This window comes from Nuphar pumila, chromosome 13 (assembly GCF_984573655.1).
Source record: "Nuphar pumila chromosome 13, dmNupPumi1.hap1.1, whole genome shotgun sequence".
Taxonomy (NCBI): Eukaryota; Viridiplantae; Streptophyta; class Magnoliopsida; order Nymphaeales; family Nymphaeaceae; genus Nuphar; species Nuphar pumila.
The window spans coordinates 87,390,054-87,402,982 of record NC_143261.1 but is presented as its reverse complement, the minus strand read 5'-3'; positions in this window follow the sequence as shown (position 1 = coordinate 87,402,982).

Below are 12,929 nucleotides of genomic sequence, written 5' to 3'. Positions count from 1 at the left end.
GATACCTCTTAGTTTCTTCATCGGTCGGGACCCACAATCTCTGGTTGAACCAGATAGAACCATCATCGTCTTGCAAATAAGGAGAGTCCTTCTTCCTACATTCTTCTACCATCTTGGCATGTTGTGGATCTTCCTTTTGTTTTGCGATGATTCTGTCCAATAATTCATCTCGGATCAGTGCGGTCATAGTCACTTTTCCTTCAATGTTTTGGAACGGCTCCCATTGAGCTACTTCTTCCATCAGTTTCCAAGTTTGCATTAAAATTCCGCAAGCTTTAGCCTTTCTGCTCAGAGCATCCACCACAACATTTGCTTTACCCGGGTGGTAGGAAATATTAAATTCATAGTCTTTCAAATACTCTAGCCACCTTCTTTGTCGCATGTTGAGCTCTTTTTGTGAAAATAGATATTTCAAGGACTTATGATCGGTGAAGACCTCAAACTCTCCTCCATACAAATAATGCCTCCATAACTTTAGAGCAAATACTATCGCACCCAATTCTAGATCATGGGTCGGATAATTCCGTTCATGCGGTTTCAGTTGCCTTGATGCATAAGCGACTACCTTTCTGTTTTGCATCAATATTGCACCATAACCAGTTCCCGATGCATCTGTGTATACCTCAAATCCTTTTGTCCCAAAAGGGAGTGTTAATACTGGCGCGGATGTAAGTTTCTCTTTTAATGTCTGAAAACTTTTCTGACACTCTTCACTCCAGACGAATTTAACTCCTTTTCTTAGCAACTTTGTCATGGGTAAGGCTATTCTGGAGAAGTCTTGAATAAATCTTCTATAGTAGCCAGCTAACCCCAAAAAGCTTCGGATCTCAGACACAGTAGTAGGTTGCTTCCATTGTTGTACAGCCTCCACCTTGCTAGGGTCTACTGCCACACCATCCTTCGATATAGTGTGACCCAGAAAGCTCACTTGACTCAGCCAGAACTCGCACTTGGAGAATTTGGCATACAATTGATTCTTTCTCAACTTTTGCAGAACCATTCTCAAGTGCTCCTTATGTTCTTCCTCATTCTTAGAATACACCAGTATGTCATCTATAAACACTATGACGAACCAATCTAAATAATCAATAAATACTCTGTTAATTAAATCCATAAATGCAGCAGGTGCATTCGTTAATCCAAATGGCATCACACGGAATTCATAATGGCCATATCTAGTACGGAAGGCTGTCTTCTGAATATCATCTTCTTTTACTAACAATTGGTGATATCCTGATTTCAAGTCAATCTTTGAGAACACCTTAGCTTCTTTGAGTTGATCGAATAGATCTTCGATTCTGGGAAGTGGATACTTGTTTATAATCGTTACTTGGTTAAGCATTCTATAATCTATGCAAAGGCGCATAGATTCATCTTTCTTCTTCACAAATAATACAGGCGCTCCCCAAGGCGACACACTTGGTCGTATGAAGCCTTTGTCTAATAGTTCCTGAATTTGTTTCTTTAGCTCTTCCAGTTCAGCTGGCGCCATACGGTAAGGTGCCCTGGATATTGGTGTTGTTCCGGGTAACACTTCTATTCTAAACTCTACTTCTCTCTTCGGAGGTAATCCAGGTAGATCTTCTGGAAATACCTCAGAAAACTCTCTCACCACTTCTATTTTACTCAAGTCGATCTCCTTATCAAAAGTCGCACCAACACTAACTAAGAATGCGGTACATCCACTATTTATATATTTTTCTGCCTTGACAGTTGAGATTATCATTCCACTGTCCAGTCTTCTCCCCATAGCTTGGTACTCAACCGGCTTTGCATTAACTGTAGATAGGATGACCTTCTTCCTTCTACAATCGATGTTTGCATAATGGTGGTATAACCAATCCATTCTGAGGATTACATCATACCCAACCATCTCCATAATTACTAATTGTGCCAGTAAATGGTGTCCCTGTATTTCCACATCAACATCTGGGAGATAGTATTGGCAAGCATCTCTATGACCCAAGGGAGTTAGGACATTTAGTGTGTATGGCATTCTTTGTTCCTTGATCTCTAAGTTCTTAGCAAAACAATTGGCTATAAATGAATGTGTAGCCCCAGAATCAAAAAGAACACGAGCTAAGTGTGAGTTTACAGGACATGTACCTTCTACTAGCTCATTCCCCTTAAGTTCCTCCACTGTGGTGGCATAGACCCGGCCTTTCACTTTATTCTCTGTTGGTCGCCCTCCTGTTGTTTTTTTTCTTTCTGCTTCTTGCTTCTTAGGACATTCCTTGATGAAATGTCCCATTTCTCCATAGAAGAGGCACGCTCCTATCTCACGGTAGCACGGCTTGCCTGGATGTGATCTTTTGCATGTCGAGCATAGCTCAGCGGCTTTGTTTGCTGTAGAGTCTACTTTATTTTTCTTGAACGGCCTCATGGATCGCTTCTGTGTTTGAAATTCACTTCTTCTTTTGAAACCATTTTGGTCTTTGCTCCTCTTTTGGGACTTGAGCCAATCCTCTTCCAATTTTGTCGCCATAGTGATTGCGTCGTCTAAGTCTCGCGGTCGACTACTCATGACACGACTCCTCAATCCATCACGAAGTCCCCGAACAAACTTGTTAGCCCTTGTCTCGTCAGTTGTATATGTATTTGGGCAATATCTCTCAAGGCTTCTAAATTTGACAGCATATTCTTCGATGTTCAATCCTCCTTGTTGCAGGTCTAAGAACTCCTGCATCTTCCTCTCTTTAATGTGAGTTGGGTAGAAAGCGTTGTTAAATGCTTCCTTGAACTCGGCCCAAGTCGCCCGTACATTAGCAAACTTCACTGTACGCCACCATCGGTCAGCGTCACCTTTCAGGAGGTAGGTCCCAAAGTTGACCTTGCTCCCTTCAGGTACACTCAACACTTCAAATACTCGTTCTACTCGGTACAACCACTCTTCAGCAGCATCACCTGTCATTTCTCCTTTAAACATTGGTGGGTTTATGCTCATGAATTGTTTATAAGTGACAGCTCTAGCTTCACATGGCGGAGTTGTTCGCGGTGTAGCAGATCTTCCTTCCATGTTAGTTCCCATTACAGTTTGCATGAACGTCGCCATTGTGTGCAATGTGTTCATGATGAAAGCTTGTTGTTGGGCAGGATCTTGTGGTGGTGGTTGCGATGGTCCTTGTTCGTCACTCCGGTGGCCTCAGGAATTTCGCTTTCCAGTAGTTGACATGGTATGAGCTCCTCTCGTGCGAACCATCTATACAATTATATTACGGAGGAGTTTGTTATACTTGATGCATTATGATATATATAAACTGTACAAAACCAACTTTCCATTATTAGTACCATGCTCCCAATCCTATTTGGTGCAAGGGTCCAAGCACTTTTAAAGTTGATTGATAGTTTTTTTTTTTTTTTTGAAAATTGTCTATCATTAAACTTAGTAATAATTACCTGACAAGTGGACGTCGAACAATTCTTGATGGTGTGTTACCTCGTAGGTGGCTCTGATACCAACATTGTAACGTCCCAAATTTAACACAAAATTTGTAACCATTTTTTTTTTTTGAAACACATAATAGATTTGGGCTCGCTACAAACAAATAACTGAACAAACCATCTTATTGGAAATTCAAGTTCATAATTTAAGAATCAGTAGAATAAGTCTCAAAATATAACAAAACAGCCCAAAACCAAATCCCTAGAACAACACACTCGTCGAGCCTTGTACAACGCCACACCATCAATCAGAACCTGTAACATTTTCAATGGAGAGGTTAGCCTCTCAAAGTACAACAGTAAAGATCATAGCATATGAAAACATGGCATTAGAAAATCATTTGTATGTATAGAAATATGTTCCATAGCAAACCTATATACATATTATTTTGTTTCATGTTGTCCCTGGACCATAAAAGTTGGTGTTGACCCTTAGTCAAAACCCATGTCATCAATTCCAATTGTCACATACAGAGGACTGCGGTACCCACAGCCGTTGCTCCCACTAGGGCGATACATTGATCGGGAGGTCCCATAGTGAGCCTTTCATATTGAGCTCAGTCAGTAGGGCTAGTCATCGGGCTTTCCCGTGTAACTACCCAGGTCCCCCTAGGACAACCGGGCTGGGTGGATCGAGGAGACGCCTTGCTCTCCAAACAATATAACAGAAATCCCGGAGCCTGGTACCACCTACCCTCTCCGTAGGCAAACAGAAGTCCTGACTTATTATACTCCCTCAGGAGGAGTTCCACTTCCCCATTTAGGGTACACGACATATGTACAACTTGGTCCAAGGTACAAGGGTTGAGGTGTTTTTACAAACATGATAAATTTAAACTAGAGAAAAAAAAAACCATAGAACACTAAAAAAATAATATCTTCCATGTACATTATCCAAATGCCCTTTATAAATTGTCGTTGGGGTTTTGGATGCAAATACCGTACTTTTATATCTGAACCAAAAGGACTCTATTTCAAACATATAAAACTTTTACCAGAATTTATGAAACAAATAAGTTTGGTCATTTTAACATAATCTGTCTAAAATGGGTATTTCTTGATAAACTTCTGAAAAGACTAATTTTGCTGAAAAATTAGGACTCAGACCCATTCAACATCATTCAGGGACCAGTTAACGAACCTCTCGATGATTCCAAAATGCCAAGACATGCCTAAAAATTTCATCGGATCGCTGAGATTTGCACGTCAATAGTTGACCCAAGTTATTTTATTTTATATATATATATATATATATATATATATATATATATATATATATATTTATACAGTCTGATCGAAACCTGTAGGTCATTGAAACCATGTATGACTAGAACCTGGCCAGTAAATCATGTTATCAATGCCCTATTATGCTCAGCCATTTACCATCATATATTATCAATACAATAACAAGCTATTCAAAAAGAAGTAATACGAGGTACTTGCATTCACTAATGAAATAATAATATTTATAACTCACAGTTATATGAGTAAACTATATCCATCAAGAATAAACATCTAAAACATGGTTTCAACCATGCCCTCACGCTGAATTCTCCAACCACTTGCCCCATCTAAATGTCATGCTAAAGTACATGCATGAAGTCACATAATATAAAGTCACATAGTATAAATTAACATACACCTAACGTACAATATAAATCTGATGCTTACCCCTTTTTTTTTTTTTTCACCAAGCCCTCTTGAAATACATACTAACGTCTGGTCCCATATCCATTAAAGTGTAGAGTTCACCTAATATAAATTAACATATACCCAATGTCCATTATAAATCTGATGCTTACCTTTTTTTTTTACTAAGCCCTCTTGAATTACATACTAACGTCTGGTCCCATATCCATTAATGAGTAGAGTTCACCTAATATAAATTAACATATACCCAATGTCCATTACAAATCTGATGCTTACTTTTTTTTTCACCCAGCCCTCTTGAAATACATACTAACGTCTGGTCCCATATCCATTAATGTGTAGAGTTCACCTAATATAAATTAACATATACCCAATGTCCATTACAAATCTGATGCTTACTTTTTTTTTTCACCCAGCCCTCTTGAAATACATACTAACGTCTGGTCCCATATCCATTAATGTGTAGAGTTCACCTAATATAAATTAACATATACCCAATGTCCATTACAAATCTGATGCTTACTTCTTCTTTTTTTTTTTTCACCCAGCCCTCTTGAAATACATACTAACGTCTGGTCCCATATCCATTAATGTGTAGAGTCCACATAATATAAATTAACATATACCCAATGTCCATTATAAATCGGATGCTTACCTCTTGTTTTATATGCTGATGAACACCTGTACAAACACAGACCCATGTATACCAAATCTCTAAGCCCTCTTGAAACACATACTAACGTCTGGTCCCATGTCCATTAACGTGTAGAGTCTTGATATTTTTTTTTTCTTTTAAATCTTTTGGAAATCCAAATGCAGTAAATACAGTTTTAAATTTCCTCAAAAACCTATAGTTTATATGCATGCTGCACATAATCATAAGCTAAAATCTGAACCACCGTACCTTTTTTTTTTTAAATCGCTCCGGTCCTTCGCTCTCTTGTGCAAAAAGGTTGTGATCAACACGCTCCGTGGCTCAAGCTCCTCTATCGATCTCCAGTTCTCTTTCCCCCTCTCTCTTTTTTTTTAAAAGCTTGTTTGAGGATGCAGTCCACGTCTCCTTCTCTCTTTTACAACAAAACAAATCCCTTTTTTTTTGTTTCAACGTTACCTCCTTTTCACCACTATCTCTCTCTTCCTTTCTGGTCACCTTTCCTTTACGTTGTTAATTTTATGAGTCAACCCAATCTTCCAGCCACCTCCTTTCCTTATGCTAGCCATCTAATAAATTCTTTTTACTAACATTCCTTGCTACAGTAGCTCTCTTTCTAAATAAAGTTTCCAAAACGTGTGCTACTTACCTCCTTAAAATCCAACCTTCTATCTTCACCTACTTAAATTAGGGGTCATTAAATCACTAACCAAATCCACCTTTTAATTAATTGTTTTTAATAACTTAAGACAAAGAAGGAAAGGGATTTTACTATTCCAATCATGCTGGCCAGAATCGTTATTTTATATCTATGCCTTATACTCATAAACCTTAAAGGCGATTTTGCCCATCAATGGTCGATCCATGTAAAAATATACATGTACAGAAAAATATGAGAACTTAACCTTAACATTTAAATTCAAAATAAATAAAAAAAACAAAAACAACAACAACGAACACTGGGTTTTTACACACGTGAAACTCAAAATCTCGTTCTAAAGAGCGTGGAGGTTCAAGTCCTCTTCAAGGCATAATATTAAGAATGCTCATTGAAAGAGAAATTCAATAAGAGATCTTGGATCTAATCGATATTGATATAGTGAGTATCTATTGATAGAAAGTATTTCAGCAATCCCCACGATTCGAGTGCGAGCTGTTGGAATAGGTTCGACGTTCGATAGTGGATCTGTCACATATAAATGATTCTTTGTTTCACAGTCTTTTTTTCATCTGAATGTCCTATTTTTACAACACCTAGTGTTCTTGTGGTCAACAACCAATGGTCTCCAATATCTCGATGATCTTCTGATGACATTTCAACAACATTCTAGTGGGCGGCGACTTCGCGAAAACCACTCATCGATTTGCTTGTTAGCTTCCTCAATTTTTTTTTGTCATATATCAATGCACATATAGTTACTTATTTTTGTCTATTGCTTGTCAATATTCAATGGTTTTGTCAATATTTATCTTTATTTGATTGGGGCTAGGGTTGATTGTGCACAAACATTGAATAGGAGTTGGTTGTATGGGGTATTGTGGTTTATTGTAGGTTGTTGGTTTTCAGATTTATTAACTAAGTGATACGTTGTGTGGTTGGTATAGACAGTTATGATGACTGGTGAAATGGTATTTGTAAATTACTGTAGCATTAAGCAACCTCTTTAGAGATCTATAATGATCTCTAAAAATAGCACTATAAGGAATTTATAGCATTAATGTCTCATAAAACTAGATATATGAAAGAGTTAATGGTCCTTCGGTATAAGTGCACTATAAAATTAGATGACAAAGATATATAGATATGTCTCTTGGACGATGATGGTGTTCAATCAATGTTATATTGGGGCAACATTTACTTAGTTTCTAGTAAAGCTACATGAATTGACAATGTTTACAAAGTTAAACATGTTGAAGGATGCATAGCTAAACATCAAGTGGGATTCTGATGTGATGTACAAGAATAGAATGATGAAAATCTTGTGGATAATGTGTATTTATCTCAACCACCAGCTATTGAGCTTACTCCTCTATCAAACATCCCATTGTTCTCAATAGTTAATGCTGATAGAATCACTGCAAAACGATGTGGAACCACTTGAACAAACCAGTACCAATGATCTTCATTGCAGGATGTTGTATGACACCTAACCTTTCAATGCAAATGACAAATCTAAAAGTGTTGTCGATCTTCTCACTGTCGATGATTTTTTCGATGTTGATGATTTTTCACTGATCTTCTGGTCGTCGATGATTTTTCACCAGCGAAATGTCATTGATCTTCTCACCACCGCCGCTTGACCGTGAAAAATGATCATAATTTCTCATTAGTTGGATACCACAAAAACCTAGTTTCTCAGAAACCCTAGCTTTACTTTTATAATATTTGTAAGAAATTTTGCATTACCATGTTCTAAAATTCGTAAGATACAAACTGCTGCAACACTATAAAGGATTTTTGCAACGTGCATTGTGAAACTCATGACAAGTTTCGTAAATTATTTGGACTTTCATAAATTATTTAAAATTTCACAAACTTTTTTTTAGAATTTTGCAACCTCATATGTGATTTTGTTGATGAGTTTTGTGGGTGTTATTTTAGTGTCATGACGTGCGAAAATTGAAAATTCGCACCTATGAGGGATAAAAGCGACAAGAAAAAAATTATGAACCTGCAATATTGTTCATTCAATGGATTTAGTAAATTGTGGGGCATTTTAGGAAACACATCATTTTAGCCTTATAGTGCGATCATCATTTTTCGGGTGCAAATCTAAATGCCATTATTTGATTTTGAAATGAAAAACAATGCCTCATTGGTGGTGAATGGTTATCCTTTAAGCAAGGGAAATGGCATTTGAGAAGTAGAATGATTATTGGTGCTCTTATTATTGTAAGAATGGAGTATTTCACTTCATACAAAGTCATCCCTCATCTTCTCAGCAGCCTCCCCAACAAGATAGATAATCTGGTTACCTCAATTCTTGGAAGATTCAATAGGTGCTCTTCGACAAGGAAAGGAATCCCAATTTCCTCAAATAGCCTGCCTTGATCTCCTGCCAAATCGTTTCCACTAGTTCTTTTTTTCTGTTTTTTATCAGGGGACTTTTCATTAGTTTCTTTCAAATACCTCCTCCCAACCACTACCTGGAGGGCTTCTGCAATTCCTTTATTTATCTTTTAATTTCTTGGTTCTTAAAATTTGAAAGCTAGAAATTAAACACATCTAGGTAAGTTCGTAATGATCCATTTTAGAGTTTATTTATCTTTGTATTTGGATATTGAATCTATCCAAGATCTAAAAGTAGGATTAGGGTTTTATTTTTTCTATAAATACTTGTTATGTAGGGGATTAGAGAGATGGATGAAAACCCTTGTTTTATTTCCTTGATGTATTGAATTTTAATTTGTTATTTTTTATTATATGGTTATCTTCCTAGCATAGCTTCATAGGACTAGGAGTAAGGTAGAGATTTTTTTTGCTTATATTATTGATGATGTAATTGACCGTGGCCCTGCTTTGGCATACACTGAGAGAACTCTGTAGCTAGGCAGATTTCAGTGACAGAAAAATACAAGACGAGTAGGTCGGCTGCTTTTGAATGGTTCAATATCTTTTCAATATACTTTAGTTTGTGTTGAATGCTTCAATAGATCCACCAACACGTGGCTCAAGGTTGGATGTGGCCTATTTTAGGTCATGCGACCTGAGATCTCCAAAATGACCTAAATCACTCAATCGCACCCTTAGAGCATGTTTGACACGCAGGACAAATCCCGCCGTGGGGACAAAGCGGTCCATGTTGGGACCGCTATCGCTTTGTCCCATGCTGTGCAGTTTGGCAGGATGCACGAGACTCACGGGTCCTGGACAAACAGTGCCTGGTGCATCTGGGTAGCGTTTGTCCAGCCAATCAAACACCTTTGTAAGGAGTATTATATGGTTATAACAATCTTTTATAATAGAAATATTGCCGTTATCAGAAGCCTCCAAACTATATTGGTCAGGAATCATTTGCATTATAGTCACAAGTCTCATTCTTGGGAGAATGTTGACGAGGGCAACCTTCGTGATACTTAAAAAAAATGCTTTTTTCTTTAGTGAATCTGGAGAAATATCAGTTTGTATAATTGATAACATATATATATATAATGTAATTATATAATAATATAAAAACTTGGCAATAAATGTTTTATTGTGTTAATATCAGGTTTACGTGATATTTTAAAGGCAGGCAATATTTTGAAAATATCATGTATTTACCGGTGCAATATCGCCAATATCTCAATTTGAATTTTCAAAAAGTTGGCGACATGTGTGACTATGATTTGGATACATCTAAGAACTCATTTTTGTCATTTCATTGATTCGAACCTTTTGGCTAAAGATCACGTATGACTGACTCTAAAGACAAATTTACTCTGCCAAGTAAACAGGAACAGAGGTCATCTTTGCTTAACCAAACCTCCCAACAACCCCCCATCATCTTTTATGCAGTGGCACTGTATGCTTAGCATGCAGCTCCACTACTGCTGACCAACCATCACAACGTTTTCGAGACTTTTATATATATATATATATATATATATATATATATATATATATATATATATATATATATATATATATATATATATATATAGAGAGAGAGAGAGAGAGAGAGAGAGAGAGACCCATCCCGTCCCACATTAAATCATTCAGACCGGCATGTGTTTTTTTTACATTTTTTGACATTTAGGAGTGGTCCAGGACCGCAGGTAAATGTCAAAAAAAAACATGGATGTGTTGGGTGCGTTTGATCGCATCTAACATTCTGGATCATATATATATAGAGAGAGAGAGGGAATGAAAACCTCTCCAATGAATTTTTTTTGGTATTTTTTTCAAAATTTTACTATAAATTGGCACTTGGATCATGAATTTTGGATAGAAAAAATGGTATTTAGAGCATTGAAAATTTATGAAAATTGTAAGCCATTAATTTTGAAACTTTTAAAAATCTATCCATGCATCGGAATCAAATACTTCAAGAACTGATTCCGATAAAAACAAGCATATAGATTACACAAAAAATAATTGTACTGTACAAGTAATTTGATATATTTTCCTAAAAAACCTATAATTTTTTGTATTCTTCTCACGTCCAAAATCTCAAATATCTAGATTTAAAAAGACATTTTTATCCTTTGCATGAGATTTCTAAATTATGCAAATTTTTTCTCAAATATGACTATTTTTTACATAATCGTCTATATTCTCAGATCTGTATCTCTATGATCCAACGTCAAAAACTTATATTTTTTTAATCGTTAGAAAGCTGAGACATAGACATGCAACTTTTCTATTTTGAGTCAAAGCCGAAAACTTTTTTAGGATTCTTATTTTTGTGCTCCAAAATCATAATATAAACATGCTCTACAGGCTAGAACAGGCATGATTGCTCTTTTTCTATTTGTTCTATACTATTTTTCAGCCACATTTCTGAAAATAAAAAAAAAGTATAAAAAAATAAAAATATATTAGGACGTTAGATTTTTAACGTCACCAAGATCACCTTGATCTGATGAGCAATTGGGAAGAAACGTCATATGAAATATATATATATAATATTTAGTTGTTCCAGTCTATAGATCATGACTCAAAACAAAAAAGTTATAGTCTTATATCTCAGCTTTTCAAAAAATGTAAAAATGTAGGCTTTCAACATTGGAGCAGAGATATACAGACCTGAGAATATAGACTGTTTTGCAAAAAATATATATGTAATTTCACATATATTTGCTATGTTTTTTTCTTAAATATATATATGATTTTCTCCTATATATGCAAATTTTACATATAATTTTTATAATTTTCTCTTAAATATATGCAATTTCCCTTCTAAAAATATGCAATTTTTCTCTTTTGTATGCAATTTTTGCTCAAATATATGATTCTCTCTTAAATATATATAATTTTCATGAATGAAAAAATCATAGGAGAAACTTTGCATATATTTAAGAGGAAATCATATATATTTAAGAGAAAATTGTATGTATAATATAAAACTCTTATATATTTCAGAGAAAATCACATATATTTAAGAGAAAATCACATGTTTAGGAGAAAAAATCCATATATAAGAGACAATCGCATATATTTAAAATAAAATCACATATATTTAAGAGGAAATTGCATAAAATATAAACAAAAATCACATATATAAGAGGAATTTGTATATATTTAAGAGAAAATTGGATAAAATATATGCAAAAATCACATTTATAATTTTGGTAGAATAGCCTTTGTTCTCAAGTTTGTATATCTCTGCTTCGATAGCAAAAATTTGCATTTTTATAGTTCTTGGAAAGCTGAGACATTTGCCTATAACTTTTCTGTTTTGAATCAGAGTCGAAAACACTTGTAGGATTTTCATTTTTTAGCTCCAAAACCAAAATTGAAGCACGCTCTGTAGACTGGAACAATCGAACAATCTAGCTTTCATATGGCGGTTCTCTTTAACTGCTCATCAGATCAAGGTGATCTTAGTGGCATTGAAAAGTTAACGTACGCCCTGATCTATCTCTGTCTTTTTTTTTATTTTTTTATTTTTTTATTTTTTTATTTTTTTATTTTTTTATTTTTTCATTTTTTAGCACATGTGATTGAAAATTTGCTTAGAACAGACCAAAAAGGTGCAGTCGCACTTATTTCAGTCTACAGAGCATGCTTGTAATCTAATTTTGGAGCTAAAAATGAGAACCTTAAATGGGTTTTCAGCTCTGACTCAAAACATGAAAGTTATAGGCCTATGTCTCATCTTTCCAACAACTACTAAAACACATTTTTTACTTTGAAGAGGGAAGATACAGACTTGAGAACATATGCAGAAAATAGTCACATATTTGAGAGAAAATTCATATATATTTAAGAAATTGCATATGCAAAGCGTAAAAAGGTCTTTTTAAATCCTGATATTTACAATTTTGAACATGGAGAGAATATCCAAATTTGTAAGGTATTTCAGAAAATGTGTCATATTTGCCATATAATACGATCATCTTCCAAAGACTACCTCTGTATGATCAAAATTTTGAAAAAAACACCAACAATCCAATAAAACGCCCATTGGGAAGGGTATATATATATATATATAAAGAAAAAAGAATTTTTCCTGAGCTTAATATTCAAAGGAGCTTTAAATCA